We start from the raw sequence: 23291 nt of genomic DNA, 5'->3' as shown, positions 1-23291 counted from the left end.
TGAAAACAGTTTTTGGATAGATGCATTTTTCGTTAATAAAACAACCATGATACCATTGTAAAGTAATAGGATGTTCTTCGATCTATATGACTGCATGTTCAGTAAGATCTTGTATACGTCTAAACCAATTTTAGGAAAGATTAGTATTGTTCCATGTCAGTGATTAGGCTCTTTTTGTGATTTTGAACATTGTGTTTAGAACGAAAAAAAATAAAATTAAGTGTTAAACAATAGATTCTCTTAGTTTTTATAAGTTGATTAATTTTTTTGGTTATTTTAAAGGCACACCAAAAATTCTATATCTAATAAACATAAAGATTTTCAAACAATACTCCAAGTAAATAAATATACTAAATATGGTCATATAAGATATAAATCAAATAGTTCATGAATATTCACATTTTTTTTCAGTTTGAGTAAAAATATTCACTTTTAAGTAGTTAATCAATAGTAAATATAGAGTAGACTAATGGATTTATTATTGCTTGGATCATACACCAGATTATTATGTGCTCTAATAAAGTGAAACTTGTAGCTGGCTAAAATAACCATCACCCGCATCCCCCATCTTTACACCATTCCCTCCCTCCTACTGGATGAAAAAATTAAAGATGTTCTTGTTAGCAAACTAAATTGACGACGATTTTTCCCTGTCATAATATCTACGTATAATCTATATCAAGTTTATTTTTTTCAGTCATATTTTATGAAAATAAAATCGTTAAAGTATCTAAACAAAAGCTATACCATTAAATTAAGTATGACATAACAGTAAAATTGTAGAAAACCTTCACTTTGAGAAAAAAAACGTTTGACTGTTTTAGACATTAAATTTAATATACTTCTTTTATCTGTATAAATTAGAGCATTTGATCTCTAACTTTGATAACCCTAAATTGTATACAAGAAAACATCAAATAAACAAGATTAATTATTTCCATTTGTAGCACAGAACAGTTAGATAAGCAATCGATGTTTTAAGATTTCTAAAATATGCAATTAAAAGACAAACTGAAAATCGTTAATTATCAGTTAACCACTAAAAATACTAATAAAGTGATTTTTTGTTATGTTACTATTGTCAGCCAGAGATCTTAAGGGATAAGACAATGCAAATAAATTTAATACTAAATGATAGTGAAAAAAATATCTTTTGTATAGAGTAAAATTATTGGGGTATAGTCCCCTTCGTGGCAACGCTCCTTTTTTTCACAGTAGCTTTTCTCCTATTTCTTTAACCCTTTCGGGGCCAATTCCTTAACCCTGTGGGGCAATCACCTAACCCAATATAACCTAACCTAACCTAAAACAACCTATCAAAAGCCATTTAAAAATACGACGATTCGCCCCTTAAGGGGCGTTACTACGAAAGGGACTATTCCCAATTATTGTTTTATAGGTTTGGAAATAGTAGTTTCAACCGACCAATGCAGATTTAAGTCCAATGTTTTCTCCCTCCTAAATTGTCAACATACATTACAAAAGTTATATAGTAATATGTATTCTGAACAAAATTGTCCTTGTTATATACTTCAAAAGATCAATCTTAAGAATACAAGTTAATGATAGAGTAGCAGCAAAATAAATGTCTCAAGAAAGATAGATAATCTGAAAGAAATAATTATTTGAGTATCTTGTAGTTGAAGTTTTAATTATTACATGTCAAACTTTTAACTACTTAAACCATAATTATTTTTACATCAAAAAAATAATGTTTGGTTTTTGATAGCGTTACTACTCTACCTGTCTTTATGTTGGTACGCCTGCCACAATAAACTGAACTAATAGCTACATTCTACATCAGATCTTTAGTATAGATATATTTACAGATAACCCTTTTTCAATGACTTTTTCGTCTGCAAACAAATTGTTTTTTGCTACTTGGCTGTGTTAATATACCCCACACCATTGGTTAATTTTCAATGACCCAATTGAGGGTCGGCACAAGGACATTGTAATGCTGAGATAAAGTTATTTAAAACTTTCTCCCTCTAGTGTTTTACTCTAATTATTTTACCAGTGTCATGTCGATATAACATAAGCAATAAAGATTAGCAAGGGTTAGACCCCGGGGGGTGGATGCTCAAACTTCAATTACATCTTGAATTTATTTTCGCTCAATCAGGTTTTTTCAAATGAATCAATCAAATCCTATTGAACTCAGGGATACTGCGATAGCTATTATTCCGATAAGCATGCTAACTTAATATTACTGTAACAGTCGAAAAGACACATTCTAAAAGTAATTTGATACGTTCCTTTTATACATACACCAAATATTTAATTGCACTATCTAAGTTTAATAGTCCTAATTTAACTTGATAATGAGTTTTTCTAAATAAATTTGCCATTACATATCTCTTTATCTCTGAACACAACTATTTTCAACACAACAAAGCCTTGACTCTAGTGTCACACACATAGAGATGAATAATCTTACATTATATATCCCTTTGTCTCTAGTGTCAATTGTAGCAAGGAAAACAAAACCTTGACCCTAGAGGTTAATGTCACACAGTGTGTTAGTGGCAAAAAAGGATCAAGCTAATATTGCTTCATTCCAAGGATATAAAGGGATAAGGCAATGGCCGATGAATTGATGTGCATCTACAGTGTTTGCACAAAATTACCCATTATGTAGATTACAATTAATGGTTAAAACGTTTGGTCACTAAATTTAATAAACCAACCAATCAAATTTTAATTCCCCAAAGTTGTTAAGCCAACGAATTAGAAAACGTAATTATAAAACTTTGCAATTAACAGCCCAATTTCCTCTTACTTCCTGGCATCATTTATTTTCACAAGAGATGCGATTAATAATGAGTTTGAATGTTTAAATAAACGTTGTCCTTTTAAATTGGGACAAGAAAGATTTTCTTTGGACAAAAAGAAATTGATATTAAAATCACATTTAGATTGCTCTTATAACTTCAATGTGAATAGAAAGATGAAGATAAAGTAAGAGATAGAAAATACAAAGAAATATCCTATTATGTAAAGCAGTAAGGGATTTTATGTCTGAAGCTTAACATTTCAATAATCACGGAACCGATTGAGTTAATCATTTCAGGAAAGCTTAAAAAAGATCCCGAGAAGTTTTAGACTATTCTACCTATACATTTTAAATCTTTAAATGATTTAAGGCTATTTTTTTTGCCCTTACCTATTCTTCAAATATAATTATAGAGCCCCTAAAAGTTACAGCTACAGCCGCTGGTACTTATGACTTATACTACAAATAGGATATAAATATGAAATATGACAAATGCATATCCTTATGAATGTAATACCTATGTGTTAAATTAAACAGAAAAAATGATGATATAGAATTTGTAAACATAGTGATAATATAAATAATAATTTAGAATAGGTATACCGACCAAAAAGTTTTTTTGGGTAATGTAAAGGAGACAAAGTTTTTTTCTCAATAATTTGATCTAAGATGAGCTAGAATCCATGTTAAGGTGTCTATAGAAGCGTCTTAGCCTACTTTACAAATAACTAGACACTGATAATTAAAGTACTTTGTACGATAACTTTTCACTGTGTACGAGTAAAACGTCTGAAAATTTTGCTTTAAACAAATTAAGTACCTGAAATATCAGAGATAGACCCTAGGTTTGTTCTAGTTATTTGTAACGTATGCCAAAACGCTTTTATATACACCTTAATTTCGATTCTAGCTCATACTTATGCCTGCTTTGCCTATAAGAATGTGATCACACCCAGGAAGATCACACCTGTTGAATCTATCACTATGTATTTTAATTCAAGGTTTAATCATTTAGCTTGTCAGTTAAATAAATTGCAGGGAGGGAGATGACATTGGGTTGTTTATTACACTAGTTCCCAAAGTTCTATGATATAACGTTTTCTTTATCGTTGGCATAACAACTTTGGGGACTTTCAATGAATTTTGATTGGGTGGTTCAATAATTTTAGTGTCCAAACGTTTAAACCTCAAAATTTAATCTACAGAAGGGGTAATTGTAGGAATTGGGGATGTACAATGTACATCAATTTGTCAGCTATTGTCTTAACCCCGTAAATCCCTAATTTGCATGGTGTTCATTCACTTTCGCATACTTTCAAATCCACGTAATTTTTCATACATGAAAAATAATAACATTAGCAATTAAATGAGCAAATGAAGAAATTGGGACAGATATAAAAACTGCCTCAAAGTTTAATTTAATTTGCTACTTATATGTTCCTTTCCCCAAACAGTTTGTGTTTTTAAGTGTAATTTATTTCCTACTAAATAAACAAACAGATGATTTCATTGAAAAAAGGAACATTAAAATTTCAAATTACACCTCCCAAAAATCTAAAATTACATTTAAGACTTTTTAGGACATTAGCGCAGCTGCTCTATAATTATGTCGGTAAGTTTTATCCGCGTGTAGGCGATAGAATTTTTCTAAAAGTTGAATTTCTAGTAGAGGTTTATTTTCGATAAGCGGTAAAAAAAGTTTAAAATATGTTGTTTCTTTTTATATGCGAATAGGACAAAATTATGTACTAATTCTTTCAAAATAAATAAAAGTTTAAAACATAAAAAAGTATTTTTTTACTTCAATAAAAACAAAAACAGTCGTTAATTTCATATATTATTTCTCCCTGCTGAATTTGCACATTTAAAAATGTAAACAAAAATTTGCTAATGTTATTTAGCACAAATTGAAGATTAATGACTAATGTTTTTAGATGATAAATTATTGATATCAGCATCATATGTTTATGGAATTTATATTTTTTATCTCTCACTTTGTCACATGACATGTCACCTCTGGAGTTTTCACTTAAAAACTGAGTAAATACAGAGATAAAAACATTAAAGTTAGATACTCGAATGTACCACTGTAAATAAAAAATGCTTTTTAGTGAAAAATTCAAATTTTTAATACTAAATATTTAATATAATTTAAATTACCCCCCCAAAAAATTTTACCCCGGGGGTAAATTTTGAGGGGGGGGGGGGCTAGATATACCACACTTTTCTGGGATCTTGCTGTGTCAAGTATCAACTGTTGGGAATACCAAAGGATGACTCCATGCAAAATTTGAGCCGGATCCGGCCAAAACCGGCCGTGAATTTTATAAAAAACCGGTTTTTTCCGGTTTTTAGAGGGTATCTGTAATTCGATTCAGCTGGAGCAAAACCGGTTGGAGGTACAAAAATATTTACTTCACATGAAATTTAGCCTAACTTAACCTAAGTCTGGTTATTTGTGGGGTCTAAGAAAAAAAAATCCCGGATTGGATGAAGCACGACGTCGCTGCGCGTCTTCAAAAATTGCTGGTCGGCTCATTTTGCCCCATCAAACCCTCCTCCCGTGCCATTTTTCTGTGTAAAGATTATAATTATAATCTTTTGCATAAGTCTGATTTTTTTCCTAGACCTCACAAATAACCAGACTTAGGTTGGACAAAAGGTCCCGTGAGATTATCTCAAACCGTTTGGGCGTGGCGGGCCGAAAACCGCAAAAAATGGCCTAAAAATTGACCAGCCTGTCATTTCATCGAAGAAATCCATCAAAAAATCACAATTTGAAATTTTAATTAATTAATAACTTTTTTCTCATAAGAGATAATGACACAAGACTTTCACTTAGTGAAAATTCAGCATTGTGGGCCGCCTAGACTTTATATTTGGTGACCCTGGGGTGACGGGTTCAGTGCCCCCCACACCCACGAAGTGGGCATACTTTTGAAAATCACGTTTTTTCAGTTTTTCCCTTTACAGCAAGATCCTAGAAAAGTGTGGTATATCTAGGGGAGGGGGGGGGGGTAAACAAAATTTACCCCTGCCAACAGATTTCAGGGGGATAATTACCCCCCCCGGGGTTAATATTTTGGGGGGGGGGGGTTAAAAAAATTTGCATTTTACCCCCCCCCCCCAAAATACGAATTACCCCCCACTTAAAAATGTTTTACCCCCCCCCCCAAAAAAAAGCTTGGACGCCCCTGTGTCGTTTAGTCTTATCCCTGCCAGAAACGTCGTAAGCATATCGTAGGATTTGCTTACGACGTTTCTGGCAGGGATGGAAATATTAATTAGTTTTAACAACATAGTTTTGTAAGTAGTGCATTTATAAAACCAATATATTAGTAGTAGTATCAAAACACATCAATCTATTCAAACATCTAGACATGTCTAATATATTAATTTCATCATTTAAGAAAACTAGATAAAGTAAAACCTTGAAGTTGCAATGTATACTTTAAATTTATCTTGTAAGTTTGTATACAAGATTGTGTAAAATAATATTTAAAAAGGTCCCATTAAGAGGACCAAAGCCAACAAATGAGAGAAACCTAAAAATAAACTTTGATACCAGTATAGTTTTCAGTACAATGTCCCCCTCCCTTCCTGGCGTTAAGCAACATAATTGTAAATACCCATTACAAATTTATGCAATTCTTCATATATAATTATAATTAGTATGTTAAAGTATGTATTATCAAATATTGGACCATGTTAAAGTTTAGAAACCTGAACATACCATTGCCAGTTTAAGAGCACAATTTCTGGAATAATTTTAATAAAGGAACATTAATGAAATATTACAAATGAAATATTAACATCTTAGGTTCAGGCAATTGATCTTTATGTCCTTCTCAAAAATCCTAAAGTTAATTAAAGATAATATGTCCTGTTTTTAAAATCCATCATTGTGAAATCCATGACCCCTTAATGTGTATATCATCAAGTAAAAGCAAAGCAATTTTATATGAACCTCTATGAGGTAAAGAAAAGTGCATTTCTGCCTCATAATTTTCAAATTATTATGTTAACACAGGGATAGTTTTTATCCAAAGGGTACGCAGCAGCAATATAACAGTCAAACAATATTAAGTTAGTTTTAAATATAAAAGTGAACTGTAATACATCTATTATTAAGAAAACAAGGACAATTATGTTTAAAGGTAAAGCAGCAACAACAAGAAAAAATTATGTTTCTATGAAGAGAAATAAACTGTTGTAAAATAAATAAATAAATACTGCATAGAAACTGTAGTGTAATAATATAGACTACATAGAGTGTTACTTTATTACTGTAAATACTTACATTTTATTCTTAACGGACATAAACTTTTTATAGAGTAGCTGCGCTCCAAAACAGTTGACTGGCATGAATTTTAGTGTCAAGAGCCGCCAGGTAATATAAATTTATTAAAAATTAATTTTGAAAGATTATATTTAAGAGGGTTCTGCATGCAATCATGGAGTAGAAATTTGAAAAAAAAATTAATAAAATATTATTAGATTTCAAAATTTATTTCTTACTTAAAAAAGTAGATTGTTCATCTGCCTGTGCGTTTGTCGGTATTAAAAGATCTTATAAGCCGCTGGATCAATTTGATTCTTCTTTTCTGGTAAGATTGATACAAGTCCAGCTTAAATGTATATCGACATAAACGAAGGTAGACAACAGAAAAGAATTGCCCCCGACAATATATAAAAAACATACTTCCACTCCTAATTAATTTTGATGCACTTATTTTTTAAGAGATTATATTTTATAATTGGGCAAATTTGGAATTTTTTTCCGTTTTAGGTGTTTTGGTTGATTCCCTTATTTTCTAACAAAAAAACAATATCCCCTTTTTTATATCTATAAATCTACACAGAATCAGGCACGTCCAAATGGGAGGGAAATAGTTTACATTTTTCCCTCCCCCCCAAAAAATTATAACCCTTCCAAGTAATTTTATTCCCGGGGAAAAATCTTATTTATATTATATTTAATTCTTTTTACTATTCTTAATGTATTGTATACTGAATACTATACTGTTTTTTATAATGGAAAAAATGTTCGCTTTGTATTGCTACAATAATAATAGGATAAGACCAAAAAGAAAAAAAATATGGGGGATGGGGGTGTTATGTATGGTTCACTATTGAATTAAAGGAATGTTGCCAGCATATTTTAGCGCATGCAATATTCTTGTCATGCTTTGCAAATTAATCACATCATTGGTTTCAGATTCAACAATCTTGGGCCAATATTTCAACACCTATACCCAGGGGTTAGGCGGCCGCCATCATATTTCGCAAAACTCTTACATTTTTCAAAGATGTATTTGTTAAAAAATAAATAAATAATAAAAACTTTTTTCTAAGAGTAATCTACAAAGATAATGTAGTTCAATGATACTTAAATGAATCTAAGCCCATTTCTTTCCAATAATATCACAAGATATAAAAGGAAGCACTTCAAACTTAACATAAATTCATTCTAATGCAAGAAAAAAGTTGTTTGACGGCTGCCGAGCCTTGTCGTACACTATGTATGTAATCATCTTTCAATGGCCTTTGTCCATTTATAGCGCTAGGGCTTTTAGCATGTTGTAGATTTTTTTTATGGTTTGCGTCCTAATTAATCTTTAAATGTTTGAAAAAAACATGCAAAACAATACAAATGAAAATAAGGAATTAATATGATCATATTAATAAACAAACGGTAAAGTATTATACAGTAAATAATATTTTTGATAAGAATCGTGTGATTTTAAAAAAATCCTTCAATAAACAAGAACGTTATAGGATAGCAGATTTTATTTAATTTGCCGTGACAAAGTTACGTAGTAGCGAATAGATATTTTTATTTCAATGCTGTTTTTTTATATTAATAATCCATTTGTATTCCATTGCTTATAAGCATTAATGCAATTAAAAGGCCGTTTTTATCAATTTCCATGGAGTGAGATAAGAAATATGCAATTTTAAATTTGAAATGTTTTTTTGAAACCATGTCTTAAAAAACTTTTCAATGAATAGAATTATTATACCTCTAACTTTACCTCCGATCAGAAATAAATATAATTAAAATAAAAGGTTTTATTTTTTTCTATATTGACTTTAAATTGAACTGTAAATTACACTGGCACCCCAAGTTTTATAACCAAGTTATATTATACGTTGGCTTCAAAACTTAGGTCATTTGTATACAAATTTGATTGGTTGGTTCCTTATAACAATAAGTATCCAAACTTTCTAGCAATAATTTTCATCTAGAGAAGGGCTTATTTTTGGGAAGTGTATAATTTTATCATCCATTTTCTTATCCCTTAAGATCCTTGCGGAAAGTAAAGAATAGATAATCAAAAAAGAAAGTTGAAAAAGAAATGGTTGAAACTTGAAAGAACAATTATGTTTAGCGCAAAAAACAACTTGCTGACCATCTACTTGGAGAGCACCTACACTACAAAAAAATACACAAACATGAGAGGATAGAAATCTGCGAATACAAATCCCTTTTGCTGTGAAGGCCCAAGATACGATATAAAATCTTTTAATTAAAAACAAAAGATGCAAAAAGTGTGTACATCTGATATATCTCAGATGTAGAGGGATACATTAATTTGTGATAAATTGTGAAATGAAGATCAAGAATTATGTATCAACAAGAAGCAAAAATAAACCCATTTAGGAGTTCAAATGAAAAGGTCTTTAAGCCAACATTGTATACAAAGTAATTTTTTTTTTACTAAATCCAGCTTTAATGTTACTTGAATTCCGTTTTATGACCGTTTATAGCATAAACAAATAAAAAATTAACCTCTTACTAGGTTTGAAAAACAGTGCATAGTTGGACAAATTTTAAATATAATTTTCCTTCCATTTACCTATCCCTCTAATCCCTGTAATCACTCAGAATGTGAATGAGATATCCTGTAAAAAATGAGATATCTCTGATGCATGATTAATTAAGCAATTATTAAAGATAGTGGGCTCAATCCAGATTTTGCAAGTATGACAATTCTAACCCTAGCCTACCCCTACCCTTTTATTAAAGCTTTTTTTTCAGGGAGGGAGGAGGCATTGGGCTATAACACTAGTTTCCAAAAGTTTTAGAGTAACGCTTTCTTTCGTTGGCCTAAAAACTTTGGAGACTTTCAGTGAACTTTCAGTTCATTAAGTTGAGCGTGTAAACGTTTTAACCACTAATTGTAATCTACAGAAGGGGTATTTCTGTGTATCATCATTGGGAAAGCAAATTAAATTATCGGCCATTGTAATTTTTTCAAAATTGGGGTAAGTCTCTGAACTGATAGTCAATTTATGTATTTACGAATCGTTCTATTGATTTCAAACTTTGAATGGTGATTCGCGAATTAGAATTACAGAATTACTATTTAAACTATGACATCAATTTTTAATGTGATACAGTTGTCGATTACCAGGATTTTTAAAATAAATTCTCATGACGATAAAGCACCATGTAGTTGCAATAATTTCGGTATGGGTGTTCTACTAAGAAGATTTAGCGGATAATGATTGCATTCTGAGTTTCTGTCACAACTAATATTTTATACAAAGAAAATCTTAACAAAGTTCTAATTAATGGGGAACAAGGACGAGTCTGTTCATTAGTAGTAGCGCAATAATGATAATCATTAAATAAAACTGAAAAATAAGGAAAGTTTTCTGTTCTAATTTTTTTCTTATCTGATAAAACCTGCGCCACTAGCCTTAAGGGGCTTCGTATTCCAAGATAAAAGATTGGCAGAAAATACCCAAAACCCCTACCAATCTATAAATAAAATAACCCTATAATCATTACAGGACCTATGTGTTCAGTGTTGCCTCCCAAAAATGAAGAAGTCAATCGGTTAAGTAGTTATTTATATATTAAGCTATAGACAATTTTAAAAAATATTTTATATAAGAAATTTATGCTATTATATTTAAAAAAAAAAAAAATTGATTAAATACGAAGAATTGATCTTTTAAACTAAAAAGATTGTATTCCAAAAAAAGCCATACGATATAACATGATATTTAAAAGTAGATAAGGTAGATAGAAGGATATAAAAAGTTTAGTAAGTGCCTATGCAATATGCAAACCATACTACCATACATTGTCCCATTAACCCTAGCTTGTCGGGGAGTAGGAGTGGGGAGGAGACTAGACTATAGCACCCTCCTTATCAAATTCATTAATCTTAATGAGTTGAAGTGAAATGACTTTTGAAGATTGATATTTCTACACTATTTTAAAAAGCACCCATTCACAAAGGTTGCTATAAAATTAATGGGAAAAAGTAAGGCGTTGAATGAAGTAATGATGACTCCCCCCCCCCAACTTTGTAAACGGATATCGTCTATACAACCCGACTATATAGGGTTAACTATAATTTTGAGGGTGGAGGTTGACCCTTATAAATGTTTTAAAGTGTGGTAAGGTGAACAAAGAAGATATTAAAAAGTTTCAAAGTTTCAAGTGTGTTGCTGTCTGGAGGGGGGTAGGTGGGGAAATATTTGTAAGTGCCTGTCTGTGTAAATTTGTGTGTGTGTGTGTGTGGTGGGGGGGGGGGGTAAAGTCTGTGCATGTGTATTAGTTACATAAAATAGAAGACTAGTGAGGTAGCTTACCTAACAAGTAAGAAATGGATGGCTTTTGAGTACATTTTAAAATTTTTGAAGTAAATGTAGAAATGACTTTTCTTGATAAGGTTTATTAGATAATTAATGATGGGGTGATTAAAAAGTTGGCAGTTTCTCCTATATCGCAAATGGATAGCAAATTTGTTTGTTGTTGCAGAAAATAACGGTTTATGATGCTTAGTTTAGGTAACGCTATCATAAGAAAGTTAAAGAAGTGTCCCGCAGGAATAAGGATAGAACACCACAGGTTTAATGACCCTTGCAGGGGCTGGCAATACTTGTTTTCTCTAACAAATATTAAAAGTAAGGAAAATTCAAAATTGTTCAAATTCTAATTTATTCTTTGGGGCATTTCCCCCCTTCTTGGCGGAACTTGTAGCAATTAGATTGCCTGGAAACTTTTGCAAGCAAAATTATGCAATACCATCATGTCACACATAGACCACCCACCCATACCTGTTAAACTTGGGAGTGTTGTGTTGACATACCATCATGCCACACATAGACCACCCAGCCATACCTGTTAAACTTGGGAGTGTTGTATTGACATAAAAATTATGTCACACATAGACCACCAAGCCATACATGTTAAACTTGGGAGTGTTGTGTTGACATATATAGACCACCCAACCATACCTGTTAAACTTGGGAGTGGTGTGTTGAAATACCATCATGTCACACATAGACCACCCAGCCATACCTGTTAAACTTAGGGGTGTTGTATTGACATACCATCAAGCTATAAGCTTATGATGATATGATAACAGCATAAAACGGTAAGAGAACAATGCCCCTAATGGAATTTGGTTATAGGGGATATGACTTATTAAGTCCCAGATTTTGATCCTTAACCCATTCTTACTAATCAAACATTTTCATTTCAATCATAAAAAGATAGGAATATGAGCAGGAATCTCAATTGAGCGTTAAGACAATTGATTTACATGCCCAATTACCATAATCAAAATTACTACTTCTGTAGTTTAAAACCAATGCATGATCTAAAAAAGTTTAGACACCGTTAGTTTGAAGAGTAACCCAAAGTTTGTAAGCCAACGTATGCGAAAACGTGTTTAGACAACCAGAGTAACTTACAGACCGATGTGAATATCCCCTCCTTGCCTGGTATTAGAGCATTATATTGTTTCAAGTGCCTAATCCACGAAGAAGGCACTGAAGATCTGTTTATTATACTAGTCCTCAAAGTTGTATAACAACGTTTTCCTATTCGTTGGTTTGACAACTTTGGAACCTATATTTAAATTTGATTGGTTGGTTCATTAAGTTGAGTGAATATACAGAAGGTGTAATTTTGTTTATCATCCCTAGAGATACACATCAATTTATCGGCCATCGTCTTATCCCTACCCCTGGACGGACAGGACAGAGAGATGAAATTGTGTGTGGCGGTGATTTTGAAGAAGAGTGCAACGGATATGACCTTTGATTGCATACAACTTCTTAGCAAAATGAACATGACTGTCAAAATTGCACATCTAAAACACACACACACACCTAACCCTAACACACACACACATCTAACACACACACATTGAGTTAATGTATTAACTAGATGTGTCTTAGGGGAAGGTACTAGAACAATTATATCCATGCAACAAAATAAAGAATAGTAAAGAATTTTATAACACAAAAAGTTTATGGTACTAAAATCAAATCAGCCTAAAAACTTTTCTCGTAGCTGTCTATAGTGCCCTAGCAAAACAGGGAGAGATGTCACCACGTTTAACGTGCCTATTCTATTGACGCCATAAAATACCCTATACCCCATCTCTTTTCTAGGAGGTTTCTTTCCCTCTACCATGAAGTCAATAGAACACGTAAGCTAACCGCAGTGACATCTTTCCCACTTTTTGCTAGGGCACTAAAGACAGTGGGACTTTTCTCAGCAGTCGGCCGATTATACAAACATCATATAAAGAGTAGCTGCGCTACTTGAAAGAAAGGAAACAGAAAATTGATTCTAAGAATCTAAAGAAGCATATGAAATGACACAAAACTAGGTTGACAACATTCATTAAAGCGAAGATCAATTACAATTTAAAATGAAGCTGTCATACCTAAAAAGATGTAAATATTTTTATGTTTTACTTGTTGTGTATATTCAGGGAGGAAATTTTATAAACAGGTTATTTTATTCGTTGACCTATATACCAAGGGTACTTTTATGGAATTTTAATTGGATGGTTTCAAACTTAAATTGTCAAAACTTTTCAAGCAATAATTTTTAAACTCTAGAAGGGGCAATTTAGTTAATCATCATTGGGGATGTATATCAATTTACCCTCCCTTGTTTTTTCACTTAAAATCCCTGCTTTACTCACATAAAGATTTAGAATTATTTAGAATCTGCAAACTATTTTAAAGTTGAGGAGTTTCCCTTTTAAAAAGTAAATGGAGCTTATATAATTATGCACATTATCTAGAAATAAAGATATTACATTCAGATTTAGGATTATTATGTTTATATTCTTGCATAAGGTCTAATTCCCTTATTCTTTTGGATTAACTTAGTTGTAAAAGCAATTTTTTTCTCTAAATAGGGTAAGTCAGTCCGTCCGTTGGTAACATGTTTCAAACTTTGCATGATGATTCCTTAAACATTTATGGAAAACAGTAAAAGTGTCGAACTATGACGTCAGAAAAAATTAACAATTAACGATGCTGTGAGTATTGGTGCAAAAAATATGACGTAACAAAAAAAATTAGCCAATGAGAGGCCGTTATTGACCAATGCAATGGTAAAATTTATAGTGGCCTCTCATTTGCTAATTTTTTTTGTTTCGTCATATTTTTTGCACCAATACTCACAGCATCCAATTAACCAATGAGAAGCCAGCATTCACAATAGTAAAATATATAGCGGCCTCTCATTGGTTAATTGTTAATTTTTTCTGACGTTATAGTTCGACACTTTTACTGTTTTCCATTTATGTACACATGAGAAAGCGTAGCAACACTATATTCTTCACCTAACAGTCTGCATGTCCAGGGGACATTGCACTTTACGATCCTTATACTAAAGTAACAGGATGTCTGTGTGTTTATCTGTGTTTTTGCACAGAAGGATCTCGCTAACCACTGAACCGATCAGGTTCTCCTTTACAGGTCCTGGGAAGGTTTATAACTATTTTGGGGTAGGGTACCACCACCCTCCCAAGAGAAATCACAAATTTTTTTAAGCAGAGACTGAAACGCAACATAGATAGGTAACGTGTCATTTTTAAAGAAACCAAACATTTAAAGTGCCACTAGAGGCCTCTAGGTGCGCAGCCGCTAGTTACATCATATACTGGTTACCAACGTTTTACATACACATTCTTTTATTCATTGGCTTAAAAACATCAAGACCTTTTATTGAACCTTGGATGGGGCGAACTAGTAGTATCCAAGCTTTTACATAAATGATCCATAAAGTGGTAATTTTGTTTGTAAAAATTTGGGGTGTGCATCAATCTATCGTCCAATGTCTTATCTTATTAAATCCATTTAAAATATGGAATTATCATTATTCGATTGTCTCGTGTTTAAATCGTTATACGTTATTATTTTGATCTAATGATTTAAAACGAATCAGATGATTTTACACAGTATGTTATTATAGGCTTTATTAAATGCCTTACAAATTATTTGTTTACTATTTTGTTGTAACTTTTAGGTTTTTTTTGTATCATTGATAATGAAATTAGGTTGCTAATTTCATAACAAGTTTGTGCAATTTTTAAATATGTAATAATATTTTTTTTGGCTTAAATCAAAAGGATGTTCAAGCTGGGTAAATCAATGAAAAATTCACATGCCATGATCTTGTGATAGGCTATTTTATTTAAAAAAAGGCCTAAATTTCAAATTCTAAAAGGTTAATGGCACAGTCGATATTGTATGTATAAAGTGTAAATAATGCTGTTGTAATGAAATCAATGATCATTAAAAAGCTAGTTTTAATGATCTGATAATATAACAACATTTTACTACGTAACAGTGTTATGTTATTAATTTTCCTTGCAGTAAATTATTAGTACATTTGTTATTGATAAAAAACGTTAAAAATAAGACGTACTTTGAATTAGTTTATGTATACCAATATCAACATAAATGTACATATCTCCAAAATAAGTATACCTACCAGTTTACCTATCTCAGTAAGATAGGTTAGGTACACCTTCTATTATTTAAAAAAAGACATTAATCTTAAATGAAAGTTACATCCTACAAAAAAAAATATTTAAAATAAACTAAATATAAATATATTTCATCAAATAAAAATAAATTAACAAATACAGACCATATAGTATTACCTGTTGTAATCGTTTTCACAATCATTTTGACGTGATAAAATAATAAAAAGTTTATGGTACTTATTAAATAAAACGCAAATAAATGAAAACAATACACAATGGAATGACAGTTGATTTAATTCACATTTTTTACGTAACATGATCACTTTTAAAATTCACTTCACTTGAGTTGACTGCCATATAATAAACAATATAGGCACTTTACAGGCCTTTTGGATGGAGAGAGAGAGAGAAGCGAGGGGGAGAGAAAGAAAGAGAGAGAGAGACTGTGTGAAAATGAGAGAGACTAACGAATAAGAGAGAGAGGGAGAGGTACTTCGCTGACTATTTAATGTTGTTGTATATGTGACTGAATAGCAGACAAAAAAGAATGGTGCATGAGTGTGTGTGTGTGTGTGTGTGTGCTGTGCACTGTGGTGGTGTTGTTTACCTTCTTCAACATAATCAGCTGATTTACAACAGCGGTGGTGCGCTGTGTACACAGATTAACAACTTACTTAGAAAAACAACCAGGTAGCTTATCTGTCACTTTTTCACTTTGTCACTTTTTTATCTGTTGCTTGATTTTTGCAAAGTAAACTTTAGCCCTCCAAACGTTTTTTACTCAAAATCATTTTTGTATCAATTTTCAAGTTCTAAATTTAACTAAAATAAAAAAAAATATTTGTACTTTGATTTGTATACTATCTATGTATATCAGAATATAGAAGATTAAGATTTGAATTAAAATATGATCCTTCAAATTCGAATTTTATTCACTCGAAAATTTACTTCAAAAGTCATTTTTAGATTAAAATATTTAAATTTAATAGAATTTTAATCATACTTTAAATTAAAACTAAATTAATAATATAATAAATTAATTCTTTTGAACTTAATTTTCAAATAATAAAACATGAATATTTTGTAATATTATCACTTTTTGTTACTTTAATATCATTTTTTAAAATGCAGCTATTCCATTGTTCTGTAGAAGCTTTGCAGACCATTAACAATTGTCAATTTTACCTTATTGATATTCTTTTTAAAAAAAAGTTCTTTGTCATACGCACTAAAAAAACATATACGCGCATATTTGTGATGCGCCTAATATGAACTTACTTTGCGCGGCGTCGTGACATCTTTGTAGTGCTCTTGGCGCCTTAGTGTCATTTCAGATCAACTACTCGAGCTTTTTGTAAGTTCGAGATTTATATAAAAAAATCCTTGATTTTTGTAGGGATAAGACAATGGACGATAAATCAACTGTAAGGATAAATAAGAGTACCCCTTATGTAGATAAAATTATTGGTTGAAACGTGTGGAAACTACTAGTTTTGAACTACCAATCAAATTTCGGAAATAGTGCACAAAGTTTTTGAGCCAACAATTAAGTTGATATAGTTAGAAAACTTTGGGTACTGAGAGGAACCTGAAATTTCAATTTACTGTGGTATTTGCGCTCATCGGCACGACTTTTAGTTAAATCCGCCGCAGTTGTAATAGAACTAAGTAAAAATTCAAAAAAATAATAAAAAGAGAAAATAAAAATAACGATTTCTGTAAAAATCATAAAATATTAGAATTAAAAAAAATATGTGTCAACCAATATTCCATTCCCCATAACTTCAATTTTAAAAATATGTGTCAACCAATATTCCATCCCCCATCACCTCCAGAAAAGAAAGTCATATAGGAGAGAAATGTAGAGTTTTAAATAACAAAAACATATAGCAAGAAGCGAATCACCGACCTACGGACCGAGTAAATAAAATTCTGGATTCTCATTTCTAATCAAAAGAAAGAATAATCCTTCTATCTTGAATAGCAGCTAAGAAATAAACATTTCCGCCCTACTGTTTCTTACATACAGACAGACGCTAATTCCAAATCATAGAATATCTTTTCGAAACCGAGTAATATCCGATTAGAATCGGTTCTACAAAAACCCTTGTCTAGCATCGTATTATATCCAGTTTTCTACGAATAAAAAATGTGCAATCATCTCGAGGATTAAAACTGGTTATAATCTTATATTTGTACATCCGCGGAAAACTGTTTATAATACAATGCGAGAAATAACTATCTTACCTAAAATTACATCGGTTTAAATAAAAAAGAATGTAAATGATTAAAATGCAAGCCACGTATGTAAGACAGGAACAAAACCATCTAGGCTTCATTTCAATTTTCTAACTCGGATACTAATCAAATTATAAGCTAACTTGAAGAACAAGTATGATAGTTTTCATAAATACAAATTCACCACTGGAAGCTAAAGTAAGGTATCCAATCCAGTTGTAAAGCAAAATATACAAAATTCTAAATTATGAAGCTCCATTGTAAATGAAATTTTAGCAACAAATTTTTAGTAGAGCCGAGAAAATTTTTAAAAAGGTTACTTAAAAGCACTTAAGGGGCAGTTTGGCTGCCATTTATTCTTGGATTATGATATGAACTTATCATTTGAGGTCTATTAAAAAAATAAGTGCGGCTAAAATACAGTCAAAAAGATGCCTGGCTGAAAAAAACCGCTTTAATCTTTTATTAAGGAAATATTGCAAAAAATCGCACAGACGGACAACGTAAAACACACAGTGGCCTTGAAGTTAGAACTAACTTTGAGGAAGAAAAACTAGCTAAACTCCTCAGCTAATCAAGTTGATTAGAAAATTGTTTGCGCTATCAATTTGGCTTAACTTTGTTTTGCACCTAGTTGGGCAGATGAATATATAGATTATTTGCACAGTCAGTTTGAATTTGAAATATTTTAGAATATTTTCATTAAGTTTATGAAAACCGAACTTGTTTCCACAAAAGTCATTTTTAGATTATCAAAATTAAGCAATGTTAACCTCATTTGAAATTAAAGTGACATAAATAAATATTCATTTGCCCAACTGAAGAATTCTCAAGGTTCTTTAAGAAGATCTCCAGGTGAGGTTCAAGGTTATCTAAACCAAAGCCAGTTCATCTAAAGGTTATTTATTTCCTTTATTCAACCCAGTGATTTATAAATACTAATACTTTTATAGATTAATTATTCGGATGATTTTTGACAATGCTCATGCATAACAATTTTAATTTAACGTTTAGAATTTCAATAGATAATTTGCATTCAGTAGTTGATTAAGAATCAGATTTGTAGCTTCTTTTTACGTTGTACAAACGTAATGTACAAAACAAAAATATCTCCATTTTTTTCTAAAAATTTGCAAATATTCTCGGTCTACGGTCTGCGAACATTTTTATGATGTGTACTCAGAAATTTAAAACAATAAGATTAATGTACAACCCCAATCATGACAAACAAAATCAACCCTTATTTAGATTAAAATTAGTGGTTGAAATCAGTGGACACTCAATTTAATGAACCAACCAATCACAATTCAATTGTATAATATCATACTCCCTTTTCTTTTTTATACAGGAGGGTGTATAAATATTTTAAATGTATTTTTTATATTTGAGAATAAATTAATCTCATTGTATGAGACATTATAATAAATGATGTGTAAATTATGCAAAAAAATATTCTTTAGGTCAAGTTGTGATACAGTTATTGCACCAATACAGTCTTTCAGTAAGATACACGAATTGTTTACCGTATATTTGAAGAGGTGATGTTATATTATCTTTGTCATATAAAAAAACTTATTTAAATGTCGGCCAATATTGGAAGAGATAATACCATGATATCATCCTTTCATTTCAATTAGTGACTTCGCCCCTAGAACAATTACATACAACAGACAGACAAAAATCCTGTTATTTCTGTTTATTGAATATTGCATTTAATAATCTAATCTTCTTTTATTTATTTTAAAAGTTACCACCGTTGTTTTGCGATCAGGTGACTTTACTTAGTGTCACCCATGTGACGTCATAAAAATGAGGGAGATGAAAGGAGAAGTGAGAAAGAAAACCCCTAAAAAAGAGATGGATAATCCCTTATTTTGTGACGTCACATGGCTGACTTATGAGACAGTATATAAAGTTACTGCAATCAGGATTATATATTGAAGATATTATTCCAAATATAGCAATACATAGAGATCTACTCGAGTACCTAACTTTGTTATGTAAGAAACCATCCAAAAATGTCAATTCTGTCTCAATTCTCCCAACATCATTTATGCAATTCGAATTACAGATTGCAAGAAAATTTGAAATACCAATTTAGCAACGGTGCCAAATTTGTCGCGATAACATCTGATTTTGTAACAAAATTATTTCTGTTTTTTTCTACACTAAGTTTTAATTCATTTTTCATCATATCCAGTTTAGCATGTCCTTAGGGTCTGCAAAAAAAAGATCTGGTCGTGATTTCTGTAACAAATATAGAATAAAATTGGTCGTGATTTCTGTAACAAATATAGAATAAAATTGTGTAGATGAAAGTAATGACTCAATAAATAATACCAGAAACTAATATTGACATTAATTTTTACTTGAAAGAATAGTCTTATTAGGTTAATTTTGATACATAGTGATTCTTAAGACTATAAAAAAGAATGTCTGACGGTAATTGATGGTTTTTACTTAATTTTTTTGTGTTTTGTTTTCAAAATGAATGTTATAACACCTTTTGTATCTGATTGTTCATATTTCTAGGAGATGTGCATTATTATCACAGGCAGGGAGGGGTAAACTGTACTTAAACCTTTTCTTTCCCCAAAATAATTTTAAGTTGTAAAATACAAATATGAGCTTATATGATTTTGGGGGAAACACTTATTTATTGTGTATTGGCCTATCCCTATGTCCGTGACAACTCTACAATAGTTTCAATGTCAGGATAAAAAATCCAATTATTGGTAAATTGTTCAAGTTCTGGGGCAAAAGGTTTTTGGCATGAATAAATCAAATATGACAAATAGTAAATTTCTGGTATTTTTTTCCTACAGTTTCGTAATATTAATTCGTATTACTTAAAACTTTCAAAGCAATTATAACCTAACCTAACTGTGCAAGGTAACGAGTTGCGCCTGTTTTTGGCCAAGGCACCCCATCTCTAAAACTATGTATGTCGAGTAACTTACACATAAGAATTTTTTATCATTTTTAGTTATGCAAAAGTTTTGGGCCAAGATTCGAAGCTTCTCCAGAACGATGGGTGTGTTACTACTTACGCCACATTCGCAGTTTTAGCAATTTTAGGTTTTATTTTTAGAAAATGTTTAACAATCATCTCATGGCATGCATTTATTATAAAATCATGAAAGAACAATACCAGGACTTATCTATAAAACAATTTAGAATGATGCCTGTCCGTCTGCATGTCCGTTCAGTCATCTGAATAGACTTAAGTAATTGTATGGTTATTATTATGGCTATATATTTGAGAAAAAAAAATTGGGTTAAGCTTAAATGGCTCTGAAAAGAGCTCTTAATAGAATGTTTACTTTCTCGTAATACAATTATCTTGTTTAGTCAATGAATCTATAGAGTTGAGATAAATAAAAACAATTCTGTCAATAAGGAGCGCAGCAATAACAAAATATCCAAATCAAACGTTTACTTTCTGTTAATGCAATTATCTTGTTTAGTCGATGAATCTATAGAGTTGAGATAAATAAAAACAATTCTATCCATAAGAAGCGCAGCAATAACAAAATAGATAAATAGAATGTTTACTTTCTGTTATTGCAATCATCTTGTTTAGTCAATGAATCTATAGAGTTGAGATAAATAAAAACAATTCTATCCATAAGAAGCGCAGCAATAACAAAATAGATAAATATAATGTTTACTTTCTGTTAATACAATTATCTTGTTAGGTCAATGAATCTATAGAGTTGAGATAAATAAAAACAATTCTATCCATAAGAAGCGCAGCAATAACAAAATAGCTAAATAGAATGTTTACTTTCTGTTAATACAATTATCTTGTTAAGTCAATAGATTTGGGATCAATACGAATGATTATATCTAAAAGTAGCGCAGCAATAAGAAATTTGATTTTTAAATTTATTTTCTGATTATAAAATCATATGTCCGTCCGCCAGTCCCTCATCGTTAAGAACTAAATTTGGCTTTCTCGACTGCTATTTTAGATAGATTACTTACTGTTTTTTCTTCTTCTAAGAAGATACCCCCTTTCCAAAGAGCATCCAGTATACAACGTACTTTGTCTGTTGGCCAGTCGTTCATGCAAAAAAAGACAAATAAAAAAATTATAAAGGTTTCGTGATTTTTTTTTATAATTATTAAATCTTCCATTATGCACAGGGACAAGGGAATGATATTCTGACAAACAATTCTAAAGGAAAATTTCCCCACAACCCCCTTCCCCTTTTCTCCCCTTCTTTCCCACCACTCTTCACTTACATGAAAAACTTTATAAGGTTTCGTGATTTTACATCAAAAACTTTATAAGGTTTCGTGATTTTTTGTAGAATTGATTGTTATAATAGCTACCCCTGATTATGCATAAGTCGTTATTTTTGTTTTTCATTCTTTTTTTTGTGACCAATTAAAATTTGTTCTATAATTCACTTTATATGTTTATCAATCCATGATTTTTTATGCTTCGCTAAAGTTGCGGTCATCCTCTTTTGTCCAAAATATTTTACTGGGCTATAATTTTATCTACCGTCCTGCATATTTATGAGTACTGTAATGAAAAAAAGTATTTAAGTTCCCAATCTCTGTTGTTTACCAGGGATCTAAAGGGATAGGACAATGGCCGATAAAGTTATGTACATCCCCAATGATGGTACACAAAATATCCCCTTCTGTAGAATACATTTAGTAAAAAATCCCCAAGGTTTTAAAGCCAATGAATAAGAAAACGTTATTATAAAACTTTGGGGACTAGTGTGAGGTCCCCCTCTCTCCCTGTTTGTTTACCAAAGCTACTCTGGTCAATTAAATTAACTAGTTTCTATTTATCCGATCAAAATTAGATTTTCACAAGAGTAAACATCTACCTCACAGTATTGGCAATGGATACAGGAATTTGGCAAAACAAGATAAATTATCCATTTTTGCTTTATTATCACTTCAAAATAATAATTATGGAACCGATTGAGTTTTCAAATTATTTTTAGGGAGCTTTTTTATATGCTTTACGGATGATACGGATTTATTTACTGCCTTCCACCCCCTAGATGTATTTTTTAATTGAAGAAATTATATCGCCCAAAATTTCGTCGCTTTTTATATATTGTGATTGAATCACATGGGACAAAACATATACAAAATCTTCGCCTGTTAGAATTTCGTTTTTTAAGTTTGACGGATTTATGTTTTTGATTGTCCATCTATGATAATAAATCTATTTTGTATTTTTTGGGATTGATTGAGAGTCTAATTAAGTATTTGATATGATGTTATTTATATTTAAAAATTCTTCTTACTCTTTCCAAGCAAGGATACTAAAAAACTGTTAAAGGTTTGTGTGTTTCTTTTTCCAGGTAAATTTGATAAATTCTTTTATTCGCCTGTATATCGGCCATACTTTTATTGCCTTATATTTACGTCGATATGAAGTTCACATTGACCATTCAAACAACATTAAATCATTAATAAAATGCAAATAGACATAAGACTTGTCACTAACTATGATTACAACTACAAGTGTTATTTATTTCCAC

The sequence above is a fragment of the Acartia tonsa genome, chromosome 1 (assembly GCF_053477335.1).
Source record: "Acartia tonsa isolate MP-2025a chromosome 1, ASM5347733v1, whole genome shotgun sequence".
Taxonomy (NCBI): Eukaryota; Metazoa; Arthropoda; class Copepoda; order Calanoida; family Acartiidae; genus Acartia; species Acartia tonsa.
The sequence above is the reverse complement of the archived record's forward strand: the minus strand, read 5'-3'. Positions refer to the sequence as shown.